We start from the raw sequence: 25,038 nt of genomic DNA on the forward strand, positions 1-25,038 counted from the left end.
GAACCCCAATTGCTCCCGAAAGCTGTGCTATCAATTTGTGAATTAATATTTAGATACAATCTTGATGTCATGACCGAACTATGGACCTGAATGCGCGACTCGAGAGGCAAAGTTTCAAAATCAAAGTTTATTAAACTGGAAAAACAAACAGAAAAACAATATGAACAAAGTAGCAAAGAAAGTAGCAAAGAAACAAAACCATGCACCTTGCATGGCAGCCTCTGTCATCAATGTATGAATGTGTGTGTAAATATTGACATGTAGTGTACAGGGTTTGAGGGGTCAGATGACTAAAAGGCACTGGAAGTGCATTTACCATTTACCATGTTTTCTATATCTGTTTTGTTAACTTTCTCTTTATAGGATAGAACTGTTAATATTTCACCTTTTAATTTATTTTAGCCACAATATTACATGATACTAGTCTAGTAAGGTACAGTATGTGCACACTTTCTGTAAAGCCATATACATGCATTGAGAGAGCAAATGAGAAATAAGTATGTGACTATGTGGAATAACTATAAGAACAATACAGAATGTGATCACTGCTGCAGCAGAGTAACAGAAGAAAGGTATAAGAGATAATGAAATCTAATGCAACAACATATTAGAATTACATTGACCTTATTGTCAGGAGAAGTCGGTACTCAAGACATCTTCACTAACTCATTTCATCAGCTTTACAGACAAAATAACAGATTTGATGAGATGTGTCGGAGGTCATCTGCTATCTGTTGAACAATTCCAAACGAATAACCATCCATCTTTTGTAGCATGAGGGGGAGAAAGCTTGCTGCATCAAATTGAAAACAAAAGCTACTGAAGCGAGACTCGTGTTTTGGTAAGATGGTCTAAGGCCATACAGGGCATAGACAGGTGGTTCCTGTCAACTTTAATTCAAGTTTGTTTAAGGAGGATATTGCCCCAAAAAAAAAGAAGAAAAAAAAACAAATATATAGCCATGAGGATCAGTAAACTCATTTGTGTTTTTCTTGCCCATCTGTTATGTGTTTATTCCAAAGAAGATTGCAGGTGACATAACACACTATCTGGCAGAATTGTTAGTTTGCAGCACTTTGGTCGCAGCTTTTTTCCACACAGTAAAAAGACAAAAAGCACACAATTAAAATATAACAAATGCAACATAGACAGTAATAATCAAAAAGCTACAATAACAGGTACCTCAACATCCTCAAACCCCCTTTCTGGAACACTATCCATGATAGTTGTTAGGGTTTATTACAGATTTATTACATCCCTAAAAAATACCTGTAGGGCTAGACTGGCACAAAAGTAATCAATATACAAAGTTGCATCTGTGCTCGTAAATCTAGGAACTGACCGGATTGTATCCACAACCTCAAATGGATGTAGGAAAATAGCCAATCTGGAAAATAGCCAATCTGGTACCAGGGGCAGAAAAGGAAACAAGTATTGTAGTAATCATTTTTATTTTATTTATTCTTGAAGGGAGGATAGTCTGACGTTCAGCCTTCCCTTGAATAAAATAATATTAATAATAGGCTTCCATGTTCTACATGGATCATGAATGTGTTTGGTCTGATGCAGCAACAGCAATATTTGATCATAATCAAACATGTACAGTATATTGGTTTGATATGTCCGTTCTGCACATGGATCATATTAGCGCTTACTGAGGATCTCTTGCAAAGAGCACATCAACCAGCTAACAGTTGCTCAAACCTTTTTGCCTCCTCCCAGTTGGATGTGCCCAGAAAAATTACAGTGGGAGGCGTCCAGGAGGCATCCTGACTAGATGCCCGAACCACCTCAGCTGACTCCTTTCGACACGAAGGAGAAGCGGCTCAACTCCAAGTTCCCTCCTGATGTCCGAGCTCCTGACCCTATCTCTAAGGCTGAGCCCATTCACCCTACAGAGGAAACTAATTTGGGCCGCTTGTATCCGCGACCTTGTTCTTTTGGCCACGACCCAAGGTTCGTGACCATAGGTGAAGGTAGGAACGTAGACCGCCCGGTAAATGGAGAGCTTTGCCTTCCGGCTCAGCTCCCTCTTCACCAAGATGGTCCAGTATAGCGCCTGTTTTACTGCTGCAGCCGCACCGATCCGCCTGTCGATCTCCCACTCCATCTTATCCTCACTCGTGAACAAGACTCCAAGATACCTATATTACTTCGCTTGGGACAGGTATTCTCTCCTCACCTGGCGGGAGCAATCCACCTGTTTCCTGCAGAGCACCATGGCCTCAGATTTGGAGGTGCTGACTCTCATCCCCGCCGCTTCACACTTGGCTGCAAAACGCTCCAGTGAATGCTGGAGGTCACGGTCCGGGGAGGCAAACAGGACCACATCATCTAAAGTAGGATGGGAGCCAGAGCCTTCAGTTATCAAGCTCCTCTTTTATGGAACCAGCTTCCACTTTCAGTCTGGGGGGAAGACCCAGTCACCTCATTCAAGAATAGACTTAAGACTTTCCTCTTTAATAGTGCTTATAGTTAGGGCTGAATCAGGTTTGCCCTCGTCCAGCCCCTAGATATGCTGCTATAGGCTTATAGGCTGCTGGGGGACTTATTAGGATACACTGAGCACCTATCTCCTCTTCTCTCTCTCCTTATGGACGAATTCACGTCTCTTCATTGCACATTACTAATTCTACTACTTCTTTCCCAGAGTCTTCGTGCCTTCTCGCCTCACCTGGCTGTGTCTGAAGCCGGTCCTGGCTCCTGGGCCCCCTGACTCCTTGCCCCTGCCCCTGGCCTCCTTCCTAATTGGCCCTGCCTCCTTCTTTGTGCCTCCTGCATCAAGGGCGTGGCCTTATGCCTCATTAGCACAGCCTCCTCCGTGATGATTTTTGAAATGTTACGTAGATGAAAAAATGCAATCCTTGAGATTTGCTTAACGTGGGAGTTAAAGGACAAGTCTCGGTCAAAGATAACTAGAGATTCTTTACAGTGGTGTTGGATGCCAGGGAAATGCCATTTACAGAAACCACATCACCAGATAATTGATCTCTGAGGTGTTCAGGGCCCAGTAAAATAACTTCAGTTTTGTCTGAGTTTAACATCAGGAAATTGCAGGTCATCCATGTTTTTATGTCTTTAAGACATTCTTGAATTTTAGCGAGCTGGTTGGTCTTCTCTGGTTTGATCGATAGATATAATTGAGTATCATCTGCATAGTAATGAAAGTTTATGCAGTGTTTCCTGATAATGTTGCCCAAAGGAAGCATATATAAGGTAAATAAAATTGGTCCAAGCACAGAACCTTGTGGAACTCCGTGATTAACGTTGGTGGTCATTGAGGCTTCATCGTTTACAAATACAAATTGAGATCGATCTGATGAATAGGATTTAAACCAACTTAGTGCGGTACCTGAAATGCCAATCGACTGATCCAGTCTCTGTAATAGGATGTCATGATCAATGGTGTCGAACGCAGCACTAAGGTCTAATAATACCAGTACGGAGATGAGTCCTTTATCTGATGCAATTAGGAGGTCATTTGTAATTTTCACCAGTGCTGTCTCTGTGCTGTGGTGTTTTCTAAATCCTGACTGAAACTCCTCAAATAAACTATTCTGATGTAGAAAGTCACACAACTGATTTGCGACTACTTTCTCAAGGATCTTAGAGAGCAAGGGAAGGTTAGAGATTGGTCTGTAGTTAGCCAACACCTCTGGATTAAGAGTGGTCTTCTTCAGGAGAGATTTAATTACAGCTACTTTGAAGGAATGTGGTACATGGCCTGTTAGCAAAGACACATTAACAATATCCAGCAGAGAGGTGCCAATTAAAGGCAACACGTCTTTAAGCAGCCTCGTTGGGATGGGGTCTAAGAGACAGGTAGACGGTTTAGAAGTAGAAACCATTGAGGACAATTGGTCTAAGTTAATGGGAGAAAAGTTATCCAAATATACACCAGGGCATACAGCCGTTTCCAAGGCCACTCCTCTTGATGACAGATCAGCAGTAGTTGAGGGCAAGAGATCATCAATCTTGCCTCTAATAGTTAAAATCTTTTCATTGAAGAAGTTCATGAAGTCATTACTACTGAGGTCTATAGGAATACACGGCTCCACAGAGCTGTGACTGTCAGCCTGGCTACAGTGCTAAAGAGAACCCTGGGGTTGTTCTTATTTTTCTCTATTACTGATGAGTAATAGGCTGCTCTGGCATTACGGAGAGCCTTTTTATATGTTTTAAGACTATCTCTCCAAACTAAGCTTGATTCTTCCAGATTGGTGGAACGCCATATGCTTTCGAGCTTTCGTGAAGTTTGCTTTAGTTTGTGGATCTGAGGGTTCTACCAGGGAGCAAACCTCCTTTGCCTCACTGTCTTCTTCTTCAGTGGGGCTATCGAGTCTAGTGTCTTTTTCAGTGAGCCTGTAGCACTATCGACAATATGATCAATCTGGGACGGACTAAAGTTAGCACAGGAGTCCTCCGTCACATTGAGACGTGGTATTGAATCAAATGCAGAAGGAATCGCTTCTTTAAATTTAACTACAGCACTGTCAGTTAGACATCTGGTGTAGAAACTTTTGACTAACGGTGTATACTCCGGGAGTATAAACTCAAAAGTTATGAGGTAATGGTCTGACAGAAGAGGGTTCTGTGGGAAGACCTCCAAATGCTCAATGTCAATGCCATATGCAAGAACAAGGTTGAGGGTGTGGCCAAAGCAATGAGTGGGTTTCTGTACTCTGACAGAAGCCAATCGGGTCCAACAATGAGATAAATGCAGTACTAAGGCAATCATTATCAATATCCACATGAATATTAAAATCTCCTGCAATAATAACCTTTTCAGTTTTAAGGACTAAACTTGATAAACACTCTGAAAATTAAGATATAAATTCTGAATATGGACCTGGTGGCCGGTACAGTACAACAAATAGAATTGGCTGTAATGTTTTCCAGGTTGGATGTGAAAGACTAAGAACAAGGCTTTCAAAAGAGTTGTAGTTTAGTTTAGGTTTAGGATTCATTAATAGGCTTGAGTCAAAGATGGCTGCTACTCCACCTCCTCGGCCGGTGCCTCGAGGAATGTGAGTATTAATATGACTTGGAGGAGTTGATTCATTTAGGCTGACATATTCTTCATGGCTCAGCCAGGTTTCAGTAAGACACAATAAATCAATGTGATTGTCTGATATTAAATCATTTACTAATACAGCTTTAGATGACAGAGATCTAATATTTAGGAGTCCACATTTAATTATCCTGTTTTGTTGCACTGTTGCACTAGTGATGTTAACCTTTATGAGGTTATTTTGTATGACTCCTCTTCTGGTTACTTTTGATTTAATTAATTTAAGTGGCCGTGGGACAGACACAGTCTCTATAGAGTTAAGGTTAAGGGTGGGTAACTGCTCGGATGGAAGTGCAGAGAAGGGTGGAAGACTACAACTCTGCTTCTGCTTCCTGATCTGAACTCTGGGTCATGGATTAAGTCTGTTAATCAACTTGGCCATGTTCGCAGAAATGAGACGTGCTCCATCCCAAGTGGGATGAATGCCGTCTCGACTCATCAGATCAGGCTTTCCCCAGAAAGTCTTCCAGTTATCTATGTAGCCCACATTGTTTGCTGGGCACCACCTGGACAACCAGCGGTTGAATGACGACATGCGGCTATACATGTCATCATTGATCAGATTGGGGAGAGGGCCAGAGAAAACTACGGTGTCCGACATTGTCTTGGCATAAGTACACACCGATTCCACATTAATTTTAGTGACCTCCGACCGCCGCAGTCGGGAGTCATTACCGCCGGCGTGTATTATAATCTTACTGTAACTACGCTCATCTTTAGCCAGCAGTTTTAAACAAGATTCAATGTCGCCCGCTCTGGCCCCCGGGATGCATATGACTTTGGTCCCTGGCTTCCCTATCTTCACGTTTCTGACTATGGAGCTACCTATAACCAGAGTGGGTTTCTCAGCGGGTGTGTCATGGAACTGAAAAAAAAACTGGTTTGAAACGTGAAGAGGTTGGCGGTGCTCAGTGGGCTTCTGTTTAGACTTAAAACCCCTTCGAACAGTCACCCAGCCATCCGGCTGCTCGGGGGCTGCCAGGGGACAGCTAACAGAGGCTAAAGCTAAAGCTAAAGGTTCCGCGCCGGCTATGGGGGGTGGCGAGCTAACTAGCGTAACTGTCTGAGCTTCGATGGTGCGGAGCCGTGCATCTAACCCACTTAGAACTGCCTCCAACCTAGCAAATGAACTACACTTGTTGCATGTACCGTTATCATTAAGAGAGGCAGAGGAATAGCTCTACATGAGACACTCTGAGCAAGAGGGAGCGGGAGGGGGAGAAGAAAACATTGCGAGCTGCTAAGCTGGCAACCGGAAGTGATGCAATACGCTTACCGGAAGAGAGAGAGCGATGCGTTCTGGAATCAATATGGGAGTCTCTGATGTCGGAGGTGTTGTTCCAGACAGGATCCTCCGCCAGACATACCCAGTTTACCCTCACTACACGTTTGGGTTTGCCGAGTCTTTCCAGCAGGCTCCTCCGCCATCTGATCCAACTCACCACCAGATGGTGATCAGTTTACAGCTCTGCTCCTCTCTTTCCCCGAGTGTCCAAGACATATGTCTGCAGATCAGATGATCCGATTATAAAGTCGATCATTGACTTCCAGCCTAAGGTTTTCTGGTACCAGGTACACTTATGAGCCACCTTATGTTCGAACATGGTGTTCGTTATGGACAAACCGTGGCGAGCACAGAAGCCAGACCCTACTCGGGTTCAGATTGGGCAAGTCATTCCTCTCAATCACCACCCGCCAGGTGTCTCTGTCATTGCCCACGTGAGCGTTGAAGTCTCCCAGAATAACATGGAATCGGCAGGCAGCGCTCATTCCAGGACCCCTCCCACCGACTCCAAGAAGGCTTTATACTCCAAACCACTATTTGGTGCATAGGCATAAACAACGCTCACAGCCTTACTCTCCACAACCAGTAGTAAGGTGACCCTCTCGTTCTCCGGGGAAAACTCCAACACAGCGGCACTCAGCCGGAGAGTCGTGGGTATCCCCACTCCCGCCCGGCGACTCTCACCCTGGGCCACTCCAGAAAAGGACAAAGTCCACATGGTTCTCACATGCTTACCAATTGTGATTTGAGATTTTGAGCAATACTAAATGAATTTAATTGAAATTGAATTAAATAATCTTCATGATAACGATGGATAAGCTGTTGGGGGAGTAAGGAAGGAATGTTGACATGGTAAGGGTTTAAGAAGGTCATGGCACAACTCTATATACTCTATATGTTCTCCAAAACAATGAACTTGGGAGTAGGATTTTCAACAAATTCTTCCGTTTCCATGATTTACAGGCACTAGATAACAGTATATGGGTAAGTCATAATTTTGTATTATGGTTTGGTTAAGAAAAGCCAAACTGCAATACACACTGATAATCATTTGTCAAATAAGGCAATTATCTTCTCAGTCATGATGAGCAAGTGAATGTGGCTCAGTGGTAGAGCAGAGTCGTCCTTCAATCCCCAGCTAGTCCATGTCGATGTGTCTTAGTGCAAGACAACAAGACGGTTCCAATAATGTATGAATTGACATTGTGTGTAGGCATGTGGCACCTTCCATGGAAGCTCCTCCCATCAGTGTATGAATTGGTGTGAATGGGTGAATGATGTCATGTAGCGTTAAAGGGCTTTGAGTGGTCGGAAGACTTAAGAAGATCTGTACAGTATCTTTTCATGTCAAAGCAAGAGGCGTTTCAAGACTTGTCTGTCCAATATGTAATTTCAACTCAAAAGTCTGGTCAATATATTATATCTGGCAAGTTATATAATACACTGCTAATACAGGTCTACGCCCCTAACTCAGGTGATTTTTTAATCAGCTGCTTCACTGCTGTCAGACCTTAACATACACTCTTTCATACTTAGGGGTGATTTAAATTGTTTCATGTACACTCAACTCATTGTAAACTCATTGTATGGGATGCTCTATAAAAACAATTGGAAGCAGCTTTGACCTGCTTACGTCTCATTCAGCTGAACACTTGCTTTTGCTTGCAGATGTGAGAAAGTTGGGACTTTCATGCATGCTGCAGCCCGTTATGTCTCTGGTCTATTGTTGTACCCTTTCTTTTTGCTGTGTATTGTTATTGTTTATATGTTGTCTGTTTGTCTATGAATTTTATTTCCATTTTATTTTGAGATTTTGTTATTTTAGGCTGCCTTACATCTGGCCAGGGACAGCAGATGGAAATTAGCCTCTCTGGCTAACTCTGGCTCACTTACAGTCCTACTGTTGATTAGTGTGCATTGTCCCTGCAAAATAAATGAATTAAAAAATTGAAGTGAGTGCCTGCCCCTCCGCAATGTATGTAAAACGTGTTTTGACTTGATTAGCGCCTTGCGCCAATATCAGGACTAACTTTACATTTTTAGACTCAATTATTTGTTTGTTCCTCTTTCAACACATACATGCGTTTCCTTTCATTTGCCTTTCCATATTTTGACTTTGTTTTAAACTAATACAATTGGTAAAAACTCCTTATTACTGCATGGCATAGATGAAGAGAAACATAATTGATTATCAAATGAAGTTTGCATTATTGCTGTTTGTTTAATGTCCTGCGTGTCTCTAAGTTGGTATTGCTGGCTGCAGTCAATACAAGTATAACATCACAATCCTGGTTTAAACAGCCTGCAGTGTTTCTTAAAGATGGGAACACGCATTGATATTGAAGAAGCCCTATGACCTGTCACCACATGCACTACAGATATCAGATTTAAAAGGCTTTTAGTTGAACTATGGTGTTGACTAGTTTACAGCTAAACTTTTTTTTTTTTTCATTTTACCTTGTGCATTAGTTGTTTCTACAGGGACAATTTTCAAGAGCTCTGATACTAACTTGTCAGTATGGTGATGCAGGTAATTCAGATTATTTACATTATTCACAAACTAATGATTTGTACATGTAGGTATGCATTCTTATTAGTCAACATGAATTAATCTGTTCCCCAACTAACTATCATAGTTAATTGACAATAATACACAATAATTGAATGTATCTATACTGTGCAGTGTAATTACATACTAAAACTAGATGAGTATCCACTGTCTCCGTTTTCAAAGAAGAAATAATACATTGACACACAATATGAACATCCACTCGGACAACTTGTGTGATTGTTATGAAAACATAACAATACGCGACACCAACACATTCTGACCAGTCCACCATGACTACTATAACAGTAAGATTAGCAGCTGACCGGTTAGCTTTACAGATCGGATCTAATTAGTGGATGTTTGTCAGACTGCTGGGAAAGAAAGTCTCAATGTTACTCCAGCTCTGTTAGTCCTTCACTCTGTACATTCGATTATAAAACTGCTCAAATATTTACTGAGATGTGGACGCAAAATAATATGAAGCATTTGTTGTCAATGCACACAATGCTACACATTCTGACATCCTGTGTGGACAGGAAGTTATAAAACAGACTAGTTGAGTAATCAGAGCACTTCCTAAACTCATTTTAGTATAGGAACTGGAGATGAAAATTAATCTGTCTGGGTAGAGAGTGGCATATTTACATTCATGTTGATTAATGTTCACTGTCCTTGACATTTAAAGAAAACATAAGCAACATACCAACACTATGCTGGCAACATAGCATTCTATCTGCAGACTGAAATATGTGCATGTACACACAGGCTGTTGAGACACTTCATGTGTGACACTCTTTTTCAATTACTCTCATCACCTAAAGCAAACACAGTCACACACACACACACACACACACACACACACACACACACACACACACACAGTGGTAGCCAAGCGTAGCCTGGCCGAGGCAGAGGAGATTATGATGGTGAATTGTATCTCAGACTTTTCTGTAAACCCCTGAAGCATAGCTGGAATGGAAACAGAATAGAAAATAGAGACAGACAACAAGGTGGACCAGAGGGAAAGGACAAAAACAATAACAATTAAATATCCATCCATATATATGTGCCTGGTGGCACATCTCAGTGAGAATAATACATCTTCTGTGTGTGTGTTTGTGTGTGTAAAGCACTATCAGTATAGTGATACAAACCTTAGTGTATGAGTTTGTGTGTGGTTCAGATATTAAAGGAGCAATATAGCCCAGGCAGACAATCACTGATGAACTGTGAAGTGATGATGAGCTCGAAGACGCTTCTCTGAATAAAAACAAGAAAAGAAAAGCAGGGAGAGAATGATGGAGAGAGGTGTTGAAGTGTTTGCAACAATAAAGAAATGAAAAAAAGAAAACCAATGATGGTATCGTCTGGATTCAGCATTTCTAGGACCTTTTTAAGACTCCTAGTTGTCACAGCAGTGAACGGGAAATCAAGCAGCTACGATGTGGCCTGTGTGGGAGCTAATAGATGCTGCTACTGCACATAGGTCAATGTCGGATCAAATACAAACAGTATCTACTCTACTACTATGTAGATGATCTTCCCTACCAGTACATTACATTCAGAATTTATTTTCATCTCTTAGGGAAATAACTTGATCATAGATTTGTACTCTGGACACTTAAAGTGCTATATTTACCAGATAGTCTGTTACCAGTCTCTGCTGACCAGGCAGTGTAGACAAGGTGCATGAGTCATGAGACTCCACAGTAATCTTATGGAACGTTAATCCCATAGAATGAGCTGAAAACAATCAAGAGACACACACATGGGAGGCAGGGGAGTGGCTGAGGGCAGGTGAAGGAAATAACAATCAGGAGACACACACATGGACCTGTACTTGTATACCTCTTTTTAAGTCTTCCGACCAAAGTACATGACATCATTCACTCATTCACACACTGATGGGAGGAGCTATGGTTCTACCTGCACATCAGCAGTAACTAACATTCATACCGAGAAACATTTTGGGGTTAGTGTCTTGCCCCAAAATCAACATCAACATGGACTAGTGGGGCGGGGCATCAGCAGGGCCATCACAGGAGGCCGGCTCACCAGCATCAGACACCTCCAGGTCCAATGGACCCTATGAGACGTGAAGTCACAACGACTCCGGGGAGGAAGCAGAGTTAATAAGGTGCAATGGAGAGATGTAAATTCATCCATAAGGAGAGAGAGAATCCATAAGTAGAGTAGTAGAGAGAGAGTCTACCGAGCTGCTTCAATCTCCTTCCGTGCAGACAACACAACATAGCTCAGTGAAAACATTTATTTGTCTTGAGGAGATAACATAAAAGAAAATGAAGATGAAGATGTGACCAGACAACTATTCAACTGCTGTTAAACTGTGTTCATTAATTCATCTGAAATAACTTGATAAGAAGCAGGACAAACATCAGGATGTTATAGAAAGCAGACTCACCATCAATGGCCTGTGGAGGAGAAACCAAAGAACTGACAGGTTTCACCTTGGGGAATGAAAGTTGGGGTGTACCCACATGGCCATATGGGAGGCACAGCTGAACAGGATTTACCATGTTTGATGTATTTTGGGGCCAATTTAAGAGATTCCACTTGATTCCAGATTAAGGTTCGGAAGGGACAACTATATATTTCTTTTATTCCAGACTCATGAGTCCATAAAGCAATAAACACAAATATAACAACAATATATAAAATACAATACAATACAATACAATACAATGACATAGGTACAATTACTGCAGTTAAAAAGTCACTTGTGGTTTAAAAACATACAAACACTTGTTCCAATGTTTCCAGAAACGGGAAAAATACCTTATAATTAAATTTTCTGAGTCATTTAATCGACATTTAAATTTGTATATAAAATTCCTCAACACAGCATGGAAAGTGGGAACATTACGAGTCACAAACATCTGTACATTTCGACCCGCCAGAGAATGAGAAGCTGGGTTGCGTTGCCTGTCAACCATTCTCCTATAAACGCTCATTAGTCAGGGATGTCGTATTTGTACAGATTGTAAAGCCCTCTGAGGCAAATTTGTAGTTTGTGATTTTGGGATATACAAAATAAACTGAATTGAATAGTCTAAAGTAGTGCAGCCCGGGCCCTCCTCCATGTCAGGGGACAGCATTGCAGCAGTGCCCACACAGACAGCACACAGAGCTCGAGCTCCAGAAACAACGGTGGCTGATAACCGTGTACACACTGGAATGGGGACAGACCTGTGGCTGAGACAGGGAGTTATGAATGAACTCAATATAATTTAATCGAAGACTCCTCTTATTGTACATAGAGGGCATTAAACATGTAGTGGAAATGTATGTATAATTTCCTTGTGAAGAATATTCCAAGCTCGTCTGTGTTTAAGGCAGGTAAGGTAAGGATGTTTATTGTCATTGTAAAAACATACAACGAAATTAAGTTGGCCACTCATCAGTCAGTACAGCAATAACAGGTAAAAACATGTATAAAAACATTAAGACATTTAAAAATAAATAAAACCATAAAACAGTGATGGAGGAAACAGCACAGGAAAAAAAAGCTGTTTCTCAGCCTGTTAGTCCGGGTTTTAATAGTCCTGAATCTTCTTCCTAATGGCACTATTTATTACAGGATAATGTATCTGAAAATGATAAAGAGGGTATTGTAGTGGACCCCAGCCGGATAATGTTAAAGCGTACTGATATGGCATTTATTCATGTTCAACTATGAGCCTTATTTTGACGAACATACATTTATCCTTTTCTCCAGAAATCACTGTAAGAGCTATGAACAAATACAACATAAATGAGCTCTTACTAGTGGAAACATTAATTAGAGGACATTAATTACAAAATGTTCTCTTTTTTAAAAAGGCACATATAAAGGCTGAAATGTAGCATTAACATAACCTTACTGTGTGGCACTTTTTTCTCTGACAGAACACATTTCATATTTTTAAGTCAAGAGTTCTTAACAGGATACTGAAAATGGTGTTTATGTATCCTGGTCCTAATGATGATATAGACCAATATATAGTTTTCTTTGATATTTTTCTTTTCTTTGAATAGGGCTCTCTGTTTTTCCTACAGCACAAGATAACAATCTATGGGTAACTATCTTCCAGTCATGATATGATATGTATATAAACATTTGTATATTTATTTATATTATGAATCACGAGTCCTGGTGTACTCTAAGTTACAGTGATCAGTCCATACCAGGAATGGCTGATGTTAAGCTCAGACCAAACTGAAGTTATTTTACTGGCCCTGAACACCTCAGAGATCAATTATCTGGTGATGTGGTTTCTGTAGATGGCATTGTCCTGGCATCCAACACCACTGTAAAGAATCTCTAGTTATCTTTGATCAGGACTTGTCCTTTAACTCCCACGTTAAGGATTGCATTTTTTCATCTACGTAACATTTCAAAAACAAGAGCCTTCAGTTATCAAGCTCCTCTTTTATGGAGCCAGCTTCCACTTTCTGTCCTGGAGGCAGACACAGTCACCTCATTTAAGAATAGACTTAAGACTTTCCTCTTTAATAGTGCTTATAGTTAGGGCTGAATCAGGTTTGCCCTGGTCCAGCCCCTTGATATGCTGCTATAGGCTTATAGGCTGCTGGGGGATGTTTTAGGATACACTGAGCACCTATCTCCTCTTCTCTCTCTCCTTATGGATGAATTTACATCTCTCCATTGCACCTTATTAACTCTGCTTCCTCCCCGGAGTCGTTGTGACTTCACGTCTCATAGGGTCCATTGGACCTGGAGGTGTCTGATGCTGGTGAACCGGCCTCCCATTGGCCCTGCTGATGCCCCGCCCCCCCTCCTCTCTACCTCCTTCTGTTTCTTGGATTGGAGTTCCATTCATACATTGTCATATTCATGTAATGTGTTTATGTAACTCTGTAACTCTGTTCATCTGGTCACATGACATCTATTGCTTCTGTCCATCCGGGGAGAGGGATCCTCCTCTGTTGCTCTCCTGAAGGTTTCTTCCCTTTTTTCCTTTTGAAAGGTTATTTTTGGGGAGTTTTTCCTGATTCGATGTGAGGTCAAAGGTCAGGGATGTCGTATGTGTACAGATTGTAAAGCCCTCTGAGGCAAATTTGTAATTTGTGATATTGGGCTATACAAAATAAACTGAATTGAAATTGAATTGAAGTATGGAGCAATCCTGAATGTCCTTCTGCGTGGAAATTCGAGCGTGGAGCTTGTCCATTTTATTTCCCAGACACTGAACGTTAGAAAAAAGTATGATTGGGAGGGTTAGCCTTCCGTTGCTAACCAAGCGCCGGAGCCTTCGGTCAGCTCCTCCACGTCTGCTGCGCCTCCGCTTCAGTCTGTTGTTCTCAGGTGAGCTCACTATCGGGGGCCGGCTTAGCATCGGGTCGACGTAGCATATTAGCTCAGGGTAGGGTTCCAGCGTGTTCGGGGCAAAAAGTCTGAAATGGCTCTCTCAGCTGTAGTAAAATCGTCCGATCATAGAAGGCATTAGCACCATATGTCTTAACTCGGCACAAAAAAGTAAGAATTAGAAGAAGATAAAGAAGTAATTTGACTTGGAGAGTTCCGCGACGTCACCCTCTGGGGAGCGCCATCTTGCTTGGCGGTTTACTGTCACTAAATATATCACTGCTGAGTCAGTTTAATTCCAGAGGTGTAATCCAGAGTTTTGGAGCATCAATGAGCTGTATTATGCGGTTATCGCATTGCACAGAAACAGTTCAGATGTATTTATGCAAATGTGGGTTACATAGAGTATGAAAAGAGATTCATAAGTATTCAAAAACTCGTTAAACACAATTCAGAAATAATCATTCCTATCTGTAAATTGTGTTAGTATCCTATATCATAAGTTTTACATCAACCTAGCATTTTTTTAAAGGATATATATTTGTAAATCTTCATCTACTTGTGTATATTTTTTAACACAAAATCCACAAATACAGGGAGCACTTGACTCGTGTCTCGTGAAACAGAATGCACAAATAAATGCAGTTATTTGTCTCTGTAAATCTGCGTTTGTTCCTCGAATTTATAAATCATGCATCATTTGTAAATGAACAAACATTGTACAAATACATAGTCATTTTGTGATTGAAATATCAACCTTTGAATAATTCAATGACATTCAAAATCGTTATATTCATTTGGAAATCGTCAACAAAGCATTTGAAAATGCAATAGATTTGTGAATAGCAATAGATTGTCAGATTATTGTGTGACTTAAAACGTAAAATCTATATTTCAATTAAATTAAATTAGATTTATTTTCTACAGCCCCAAATTACAAATAATCCTCAGAGGGTTTAACAATCCGTACACATACCGGGACCTAACATCGGATCAGGAAAAACATAGGCTATGGGCTGATTACCTTTTACATTGGGGTATTTTATTCATGTTGCTAATGATGCATCATGTTTCAGAAGTCCATCCTGTCTTTTCATAGAATCAGTGGTTTGTTTTTATCTCTTTATCTCCACAAGATGATGCTTAGTTTCTGCTCTGTGTGCACTAGAGCAGTGGTCCCCAACCCCCGGGCCGCGGACCGGTACCGGTCCGTGGATCAATTGGTACCGGGCCGCACAAGAAATAATTAATAATTTCCGTTTTATTTATTATCAGAGTATGAACGATCTTTTATTTTGAAAAATGACCGGATTCGCTCGTTTGCATCCCGGTCACTTGTGCGCCCAATTTTAACCCACAAGCTAACAAAATGAGACAATACCAGGAGACCTACTTAAAATATGGGTTTATCGCAGCAGGTGATTCCCATATTCCAAGCCCGCTCTGCATAATATGCGGCGACCGGCTTGCTAATGAGGCAATGAAGCCTTCAAAACTGCTTCGCCACTTGGAGACCAGGCACCCTGGATTAAAAGACAAGCCCCTGGAGTATTTTGAAAGAAAAAAACGAACACGAAGGACAGAAGAAATTACTGAGGGCCACCACATCAGTAAATGCGAATGCACTTAGAGCGTCATACTTAGTGGCTAACCGTATTGCTAAGGCTAAAAAGCCATTCACTATTGGTGAAGAATTGATCTTGCCCTCCACTAAAGACATTTGCCGTGAACTTCTAGGGGAGGCCGCTGTTAAAAAGATAGCACAGGTGCCTCTGTCGGCTAGTACCGTGACTCGGCGCATTGAGGAAATAGCCGAAGACATTGAGACACAATTGTTGGAGAGGATTAATACATCACCGTGGTACGCCCTCCAGGCTGATGAATCTACAGATGTTGACAACAAGGCAATACTACTTGTTTATGTGCGATATCTTTATCAGGAGGATGTGCATGAGGACATGTTATGTGCACTATTGTTGCCAACCAACACCACAGCCGCAGAACTGTTCAAGTCGCTGGATGGTTATATATCAGGAAAACTGAAATGGTCCTTTTGTATCGGCATATGCACAGACGGAGCTGCTGCCATGACCGGACGGCTGTCTGGTTTAACTGCTCGGATTAAGGAGGTTGCACCTGAGTGTGAATCTACGCATTGTATCATTCACAGGGAAATGCTGGCAAGCCGAAAAATGCTACCGGAATTGAACAGCGTATTGACTGACGTCGTTAAAGTTATTAACCATGTCAAAGCACATGCCCTTAACTTGCGCCTGTTTGAGCAGCTTTGTAAGGAGATGGACGCAGAGCACAGATGCCTTCTCTTATACACAGAAATAAGATGGTTATCCAGAGGGAAATCTATGGCCAGAGTTTTTGAATAAAGAGAGCCGCTGCAAAGATTTCTCTCAGAAAAGAAGTCACCGCTAGCAGCACATTTCAGTGACGAGGAATGGGTCGCAAAACTGGCTTACCTGTGCGATATATTCAACCTGCTCAATGAACTCAATCTGTCACTTCAAGGAAAAATGACAACTGTCTTCAAGTTGGCAGATAAAGTAGCTGCATTTAAAGCCAAATTGGATTTGTGGGGACGGCGAGTGAACAGAGGCATATTGGACATGTTTCAAACATTATCGGGGATTTTGGGTGAGACTGAGCCTGAGCCTTCATTCTCCCAGCTGGTGCACGATCACCTGTCTTTGCTTTTAAAGGAGTTCGAGCGCTACTTCCCAACCACAAAGGACCCACGAACTGGCAAGGAATGGATCTGCAACCCATTTGTCAACAAACCAGGTGAATCTAGCATATCTGTGCAAGAAGATGATCAACTGCTGGAGATCGCAAATGACGGCGGCCTTAAAATTATGTTCGAGACAACAACTCTGCCGGTGTTCTGGATTAAAGTCATGGCAGAATACCCTGAGATCGCCACCACCGCACAGAAAACCCTGTTGCCATTTCCGACATCCTATCTGTGTGAAGCGGGGTTTTCTGCAGTGACAGCAACCAAAACAAAACAACGGCGTAGACTGGATACAAGCAACACACTTCGGGTGTCATTGTCTCCCATCACTCCCAGATGGGACCGTCTCTGTGTAGAAAAACAAGCGCAGGGCTCCCATTGATTTGGCATTATGGTGAGTAAAAATTTCCATGTACTTTATATTAGTTTTTGTGGTGTATCTGTATCTGTGCAGGCATGTAAAACGTACGCACGTAACTCTCAAAGGGTCGGTGCACTAACGCGCCGCACCAACACCCCCCCTGGCCGCGGTAAAATTTGCCAAGCGTTGACTGGTCCGCGGTGATAAAAAGGTTGGGGACCACTGCACTAGAGGACACGACAGGCTCTGGTGGAACCAGCAGTTTGGCCAGAATCCAGTCAAGTGTACCTGCTCAGTGAGTTGGTAGCCTGCCAAATGGACTTTTTGCAAACCTGTGCCACACTTGGGCACAGGTTGGGATCAGAAATAACAATCCTGAGAGAGTTGTATGCGGGGTGAAGCTAAGCAATTGTAACTGTAACTGTACCATTGTAATATTACAACATACTCAGTACATATGACTGATATGTTGTAGTTGTAATAGCAGTAGTAGCACTAATATTAGCATAAATTATTATTATTTCTACTAATAATAACTGCAGTGGATATAATAGAATGCATTGTGTTTTACGAATTACGTAATTTAACATAGTTTCTGAATTTATGAGACCATTTTAACGCCATTCTGACGTGATCAGATTGGGACTGGCATCTGTGATGGCTTTTCATGTTATATTGTATTAAAAAACTGTGACAGTGAATCTGAACTGGAAGCATTAAACACTACGTCAATGTTGTCAATGTTTGATAAAGCAACCAGATTATTTGGCTCCTTGGAGGTCGCGAAGGACACAGCCTGACGCAGCAAAAGGAATTCAATTATTTGAAACAAACTGAAAATTACCAAGACAGGACTTTTTACAGGGTGAGTGGGGAAGAACCAGAATCTGCAGACTTTCATCACAGAAACACAGTGAAGAAAAGTTGGAGAGGTAGGAACCCGTGAGATCAGTATTTTAGAGCTATCAAAGATGCATGGCATATTCCGACTGAAAGTATGAAGTCACCACTTTTAGCTCTTATGTGATCAAGAGTATGCACGCTTGGAAAAACATGCACAACGTGTGAGAGGTTTTGATGGATGGATGTGTCGATAAGCCAAGTGGATGGGGGAACATACGTATCGATACCAATAATGTATCAGAGTCAAGCTAGTAAATCATTTTGGTTTTTGCTTGTATCCAATCAGATTAATCATATTGCTGTGCTGCTCAAGATGCAAGCTCACTGGGGATGGGACAGGAGATTCAATTAGAAACGATTGAAATGAAACTGCCTCCTGGAAAGACTAAAGACATTCTCTATAACGTTTGAAACCTACACAATACCTTGTGGCATGTGTGTGTGTGAGCATGGAGCAGCTGATGCAGAGTTTGGCCTGTACACATTCCCCATGGGAGCTAGCCTGCTGCACTGCTGGCATTAAGCATCACACAGTTTCCATAATGCAGGTAGGAATTCAGACCAGGTAGACCACAGCCAATAAATCACCCTGGAAGAACTGAGGAGATACAGATTGAGTCAGAGACAGAGATAGGGAGGTGGTGTAAGAAAACATATGGCGATGAAAGAAAAGAGAGTGAGATAAACAGAGGATATTGGAGTGGGGAAGAGCGAGAGAAAGCCAGTGGAGAGACGGGGGAGGGGGGAGATAATAATGTGAAAGGCTATTGCGTGGCAGCCAGAAATAGCATGCCATCAATTAAGATAAGCATAGCAAGCACTCCCTAAGACAGATGAATGCTCCAGTGTATGTGAGGCCTGGGAAGCTCCTGTCACAGTGTCCCCCTTTACATCTCTCTCAGAAAGCCTATTGCATAAATAGGGGATTAAGCACATTGCTCACAGGCCCCATGCACCGTCTGCAAAATCAAATGTCCTTCAATGGAAAGAATACCCACACAGGGCCTGAAGTGAGGTATTTATCTTGTTATGGTACAATGAAGGAAAGATAACAGGAACTTAAAATATGTCCATTCTGCATGCTAGAGTCCATGTGAGGGTTTGCAGATGTGTTCATCAGTAATTAAATTCATTGTTTAGCCCAAAATCACAAATTTGCCTCAGAGGGCTTTACAATCTGTACACATACGACATCCCTGTCCCAGGACCTCACATCGGATCAGGAAAAACTCTCCACAAAACAAAACAGTAATGCATCTAATGCAACCAGCACCTATCTCAATACTTTGAAACGAAAGAAACACAGGTCTTCTTCTAAAATGATTTGTTTTTGCCATTTAAACAACTTATAGCCTCCATATGTCCTGATATAGCTGCTCAACAATAGATTTCACTATAGGTGCCACTAGGTAGTGCCCTATTTATAGGACATTTCATGCATTGTCTTAATTGCATGACACAAGTGCATTTAGGGTGTGTCCAACTCCACTCTTGCTAGTTAAACAGTGAATCATTTGGGAACAAAGTATGACACTAGAGGCAAGGAGTTTATTCTAAGTCTCTTAAATCCTGGGTATGTTTACATGAATTACACCAATCACGGTTTCAACTCCCAATCAGAAGCATCCCATTGTTCCAGCATATCAAAAACCACGTCCCAGCCTGGTACCTGACCTATTGGCTCTGTAAGCAAACTGGTCAGGTACCAGGCTGGGACCATCGTGGATGCTGTTGCCACTGCCTTCCACTCAGCCATCATACATAATAATAATAATAATACATTTTATTTGTAAGAACATAAGAACATTTTTAAGATAAATTTAAAAGCAGAGCCTATAGAGGATATTTTAGCAGTAAGCTTTCTTAAAAAGGTGAGTTTTCAGGTCACGTTTAAAAGCCTCTGCAGTCTGTGGGGCCCTCAGATGGTCGGGGAGGGTGTTCCACACCTCGGAGCTGCAGAGGAAAAGGCCCGAGCGCCCATAGTGCGGAGCTTGGTTCTGGGGACTTGGAGGGTGTTTTTGGTTGCAGAACGGAGGGTGAATGAGGAGGTCTGGAGGGTGAGTAGTTCTTTTAGGTATTGGGGGGCATGTCCGTGAATGCACTGATGAGTGAGGAGGGAGAGCTTATACTCAATTCTGAGTGGGATGGGGAGCCAGTGTAATGATTTCAGAACGGGGGTGATGTGATCGTATTCGCGGACTCTTAACAGAATCCTGGCAGCGCTGTTCTGAATATGTTGCAGTCTCTGAATGTTCCTGTTAGAGATTCCGATGAGGAGAGCATTGCAGTAATCCAGTCTGGACGAGACAAAGGCGTTGACAAGCTTCCCTGCATCTTTCAGGGTGAGTGTTGGATGGAGTTGGGCGATGTTCCTGAGGTGATAGAAAGCTGTCTTACAGAGATGTTTGATGTGGGTGTCAAAAGTGAGTTTGGGGTCCATTTTAACACCTAGGTTGGTAACAGATGTGGAAAGAGGGACGTTTTGACCAGAGAAGGTGATACAGGTGATGGTGGAAGAGCGGAGCTGATGTGGTGTGCCAACTAGGATGGCTTCTGTTACATACTGAAAATAACAACACCTGAGCCCTTATCACTCTGGACTTGAATACCTCTCCCTGCAACTGGTTATTAGACTTCCCCACAAACCAAACATTGTACTTCGGAGCAGCTTCTCTAATAAGGTTGGGAGAGTCCAAAATTCATCCTCGACCATCATTGTGTATATATATATATATATATATATATATATATATTATTAATTTGATTTAATCCGTTTTATCTTACAGAGCAAAATTGGTCTACAAACTGCATTTTATTGTTGAACAATGGCAATAAATTAACCTTGTAATTAGGGTCCGAGCGACGTCAGTCCGAGAGGACCCTATTGACATTTTTGAGGTTCTTACCAGGCTGGAAAAGTCACCACATTTGGCAAGCTTTTCAGGCTTGGTGATATAGAAATCAAATTTGGTTTTTAAAAAAATGCTCTCTAGCGCCCCCTCAAAGTTTGACCAGCGACGCCCCTCACCCAGAATGTCCGATTGACTTGAAAATGTTCACACATGTCCATATATCCACCTGCTCTACAGAAAAGCCTCTCAGACCCCTTAGCTCTGCCTACTTAGATTTGCCGCCATTTAGAATTTGAAGAAAAACACATAATTGGCCACCTTTCCTACACGCTTGGTCCGATTTATACACAAATAATTGAAGCCAGATCACCTACAATATATCACCTACAACCGTTTATTTATATCTCATTGTGGTAAGGATCTATGGCCCAATGAACCTCTTAGGGGCGTGTCTTGTTTTTCAATGCTTATAACTTCAACACTATTGGCACTAATCACTCGAAACTTGCACGATATGTGCACATTCCATCCTTTAACAATAAATATTGTGTGATTTGAACACTAGGGGGCGCTACAATAATTCGCCCAATTTGGCCGTTTTGAGCGTTTTTTACTTGTTTTGGTCACTTTTCGCCGTTATACATTTTAGGTTTTCTCCCACAAAAATGATCCTATTGATTTCAATCTTGTTTTCCAGGATAATCTGAAGGCCTTAAAGATGACTTTTCATCGTATTTCACTTGATGTTATGTGGACCCCAATAAACACCCACTTTCTGTGTTTTGTTATGTTATAGACTGTTGCTTTAACTTAGCCAATCCTTCCAAGTCAAGGCCTGAACACATTTACACGAAGAAACATTTGAAATTGTCATAGAAACCTACTAAAAAAATAAAATGACAAGTTTTAGACAATAATGTCTTCTACTTACACGGTGAACGCATCAAGTTTTTCATCTGATTGGTGGTGTAACACGATAAGCATTTGCCCTGTCACCCAGAGACCTGTGTTCAAATCCAAGCCAGGGCTAATTTTTGCATCACTTTTTTTTACATTTAATGTACATGACGTGGTCTACACTTCATGTAGAGATGCATGTATATGTTGACATTCTCAAAGCGACACCTACTGGCTCAACTGGACTTGCTCGAATCTGCCCCAAACTTGTCATGCTTGTTACAAGTCACGTTCTGATGATATTGACAAGCTTATTTTCACTCAGTCGAAGCGGCACTTACTGGCGTAAGAAAATCAGTGTTACGTGACAAACGGTAAAACGTCCAACCGCCGGCCCTGCGTTCTCGGCAGAGCGGGCCGCCGACCCACCCGTGCCCCCGACTGGCGCAGATGAGCGTGGACCCGTTCATCGCTGCGCTCAGCTTTAATTTGCTTTGTTATTTAAATGGTGGATTTGGCAAGTGGTTTTCTGCAGTGAAAATATTGTTTTTGAAAGGCAAAATTTAATATTTATTAAAGGTTTAAAGGGAATGAGTAGACATGCAAAAGAAAAAGCTGCGCCGCATTCAAATGTTTTTTTAGAATTCAAATGTCAATGTTATGAACACATTTATGATTTTTTTGGTAAAGCCGTAACACAATGTCCATCCATCCGTCCATCGGAGGTCGGGTCACAATAGCTTCAGGCCCAGCAGATTGACCCAGGCTTCCCTCTCACCCGCTACATTGTCCAACTCATTCTGGGGTATCTCGAGGCATTCCCAGGCCAGCTGGGAGATATAATCCCTCCAGGATGTTCTGGGTCTTCCACGGGGTTTCCTCCCAGTTGGACATGCCTGGAAAACCTCCAGTGGGAGGCGCTCAGGAGGCATCCTGATAAGATGCCCGAACCACCTCAGCTGACACTTTTCGACACAAAGGAGTAGCTGCTCAACCCCAAGTTCCCTCCTGATGTCCAAGCTCTTTACCCTATCTCTAAGGCTGAGCTTGGCCCCCCTATGAAAGAAAACTAATGCAAACCTGATTCAGCCCTGTGGTTCCTAGAGTCCTAAAAAGTAGGATGGGAGCCAGAGCCTTCAGTTATCAAGCTCCTCTTTTATGGAACCAGCTTCCACTTTCAGTCCGGGAGGCAGACACAGTCACCTCATTCAAGAATAGACTTAAGACTTTCCTCTATAATAGTGCTTATAGTTAGGGCTGAATCAGGTTTGCCCTGGTCCAGCCCCTTGATATGCTGCTATAGGCTTATAGGCTGCTGGGGGATGTTTTAGGATACACTGAGCACCTATCTCCTCTTCTCTCTCTACTTATGGATACATTTACATCTCTCCATTGCACCTTATTATAGAGGTCCATTCACACATTGTCATATTCATGTAATGTGTTTATGTAACTCTGTAACGCTGTTCATCTGGTCACATGACATCTATTCATCTGTCCATCCGGGGAGAGGGATCCTCCTCTGTTGCTCTCCTGAAGGTTTCTTCCCTTTTTTCCCTGTGAAAGGTTATTTTTGGGGAGTGTTTCCTGATTCGATGTGAGGTCAAAGGTCAGGGATGTCGTATGTGTACAGATTGCAAAGCCCTCTGAGGCAAATTTGTAATTTGTGATATTGGGCTTTATAATTTAAACTGAATTGAATTGAATTGAATGTTCTCCTGTATCATGAATGTTCTCCCGTATCTGTACTTGTGACCGGAGCTGAAGCAGTCTGGAGAACGTGCTCCGCTGTCCCTGCAGTAGGTGGTGGAGAGGGTGGTCCGGGTTATCTAATATGGACACAAATTTCTTCAGTGTCCTCCTCTCCACCACCTGTCCCGGATAGTCCAGTTTGAATTAAACCTAATGAAGAAACAGTTTTGCTCCTTGGCCCTCTCCAAGGAGCCCCCTGGCTGCTCCCTCCAACCTTGAAGTCAGTTATCTGCTTCATTCCAGTCCACACCTCCCTTACATTTCTCTGCTGGAGTTTGTTCTCCAGCTTCCTCCTCTAGGAGTTCTTACTCGCGCTGGAGGTTCACCTTCATGTTGCCCTGGACTTCACCTTCAGGTCGCGCTGGAGTTCACCTTCAGGTCCCCAGACCTGAAAGGAGGTAAACCAAGCAGCTCAAACTGACCAATCAAAGCTCTATATCTATTTCAGCAAGGGACAACATAATGAAGAAAAGAAAACTAGCTTGGCTCTTTTTGCTTACTAGCTTTTGCCCTCAGATTGATGTTTGGGCCAGCAAGAGGTCAGGAGGTAATCTCTCCTCCTGCAATCTCCCAATGGAAGAAGAAAAGGAATCACATTTCTAAATAGATAATCTAAAGTGGAAAGCAGGAAAAGCACCAAAGAGAAAATGGACGCCTTTATCTTATGGATCATGGTCCTTTGGCCTCCCCAAATTGGCAGCTCTGCCCCTAGCAATAATCTACTCACCACAATAGCCCTCGCTGGTAAATTCCATTTAAATGAATAGTAGCATTGAACGGAGACCACGAGATAAAACGGTGAGATGGAGAGAGAGAGTAAAAGAAGAGGGAGGGGGTCGCGGTTTCGGTGAAGTGGGTCGAAAAGAGAAGAGAAATCAATCGCAACATGGAGTTCAAGTTTTGAAAGCACGTTTATAATATTGTCTGTCAGTCACTGGAGCATACCTGGCACTGATTGCGTGTACGTCAGGAGCCATAGCTTGTAGGTGTTGTTTGTGTAGTGCCAGGCACCAGAAGAACAAACATATTGGCGTGTACGCCTGCAGAGAACTTCTCCTGATTGAACATGTCCTGTTATCTCTCTCGTGAGTTGAGAATGAAAACTAATGGCTTCTACAAAGCTGAGATAAATGGTCCTTATTCAGTCCGTAGACAGACACACTTCCCTTAGTGCCATCAGTGTAAACGTACAGGAGTCTCATGATCACTTCTGGAAACATGTAAACTATGTGTTATCTGCGCTGCATCATGGACAATGACTCTCAACATCGCCACAATTTGTTGTTCCCACCCT

This window comes from Cyclopterus lumpus, chromosome 3, assembly GCF_009769545.1.
Source record: "Cyclopterus lumpus isolate fCycLum1 chromosome 3, fCycLum1.pri, whole genome shotgun sequence".
Classification (NCBI taxonomy): Eukaryota; Metazoa; Chordata; class Actinopteri; order Perciformes; family Cyclopteridae; genus Cyclopterus; species Cyclopterus lumpus.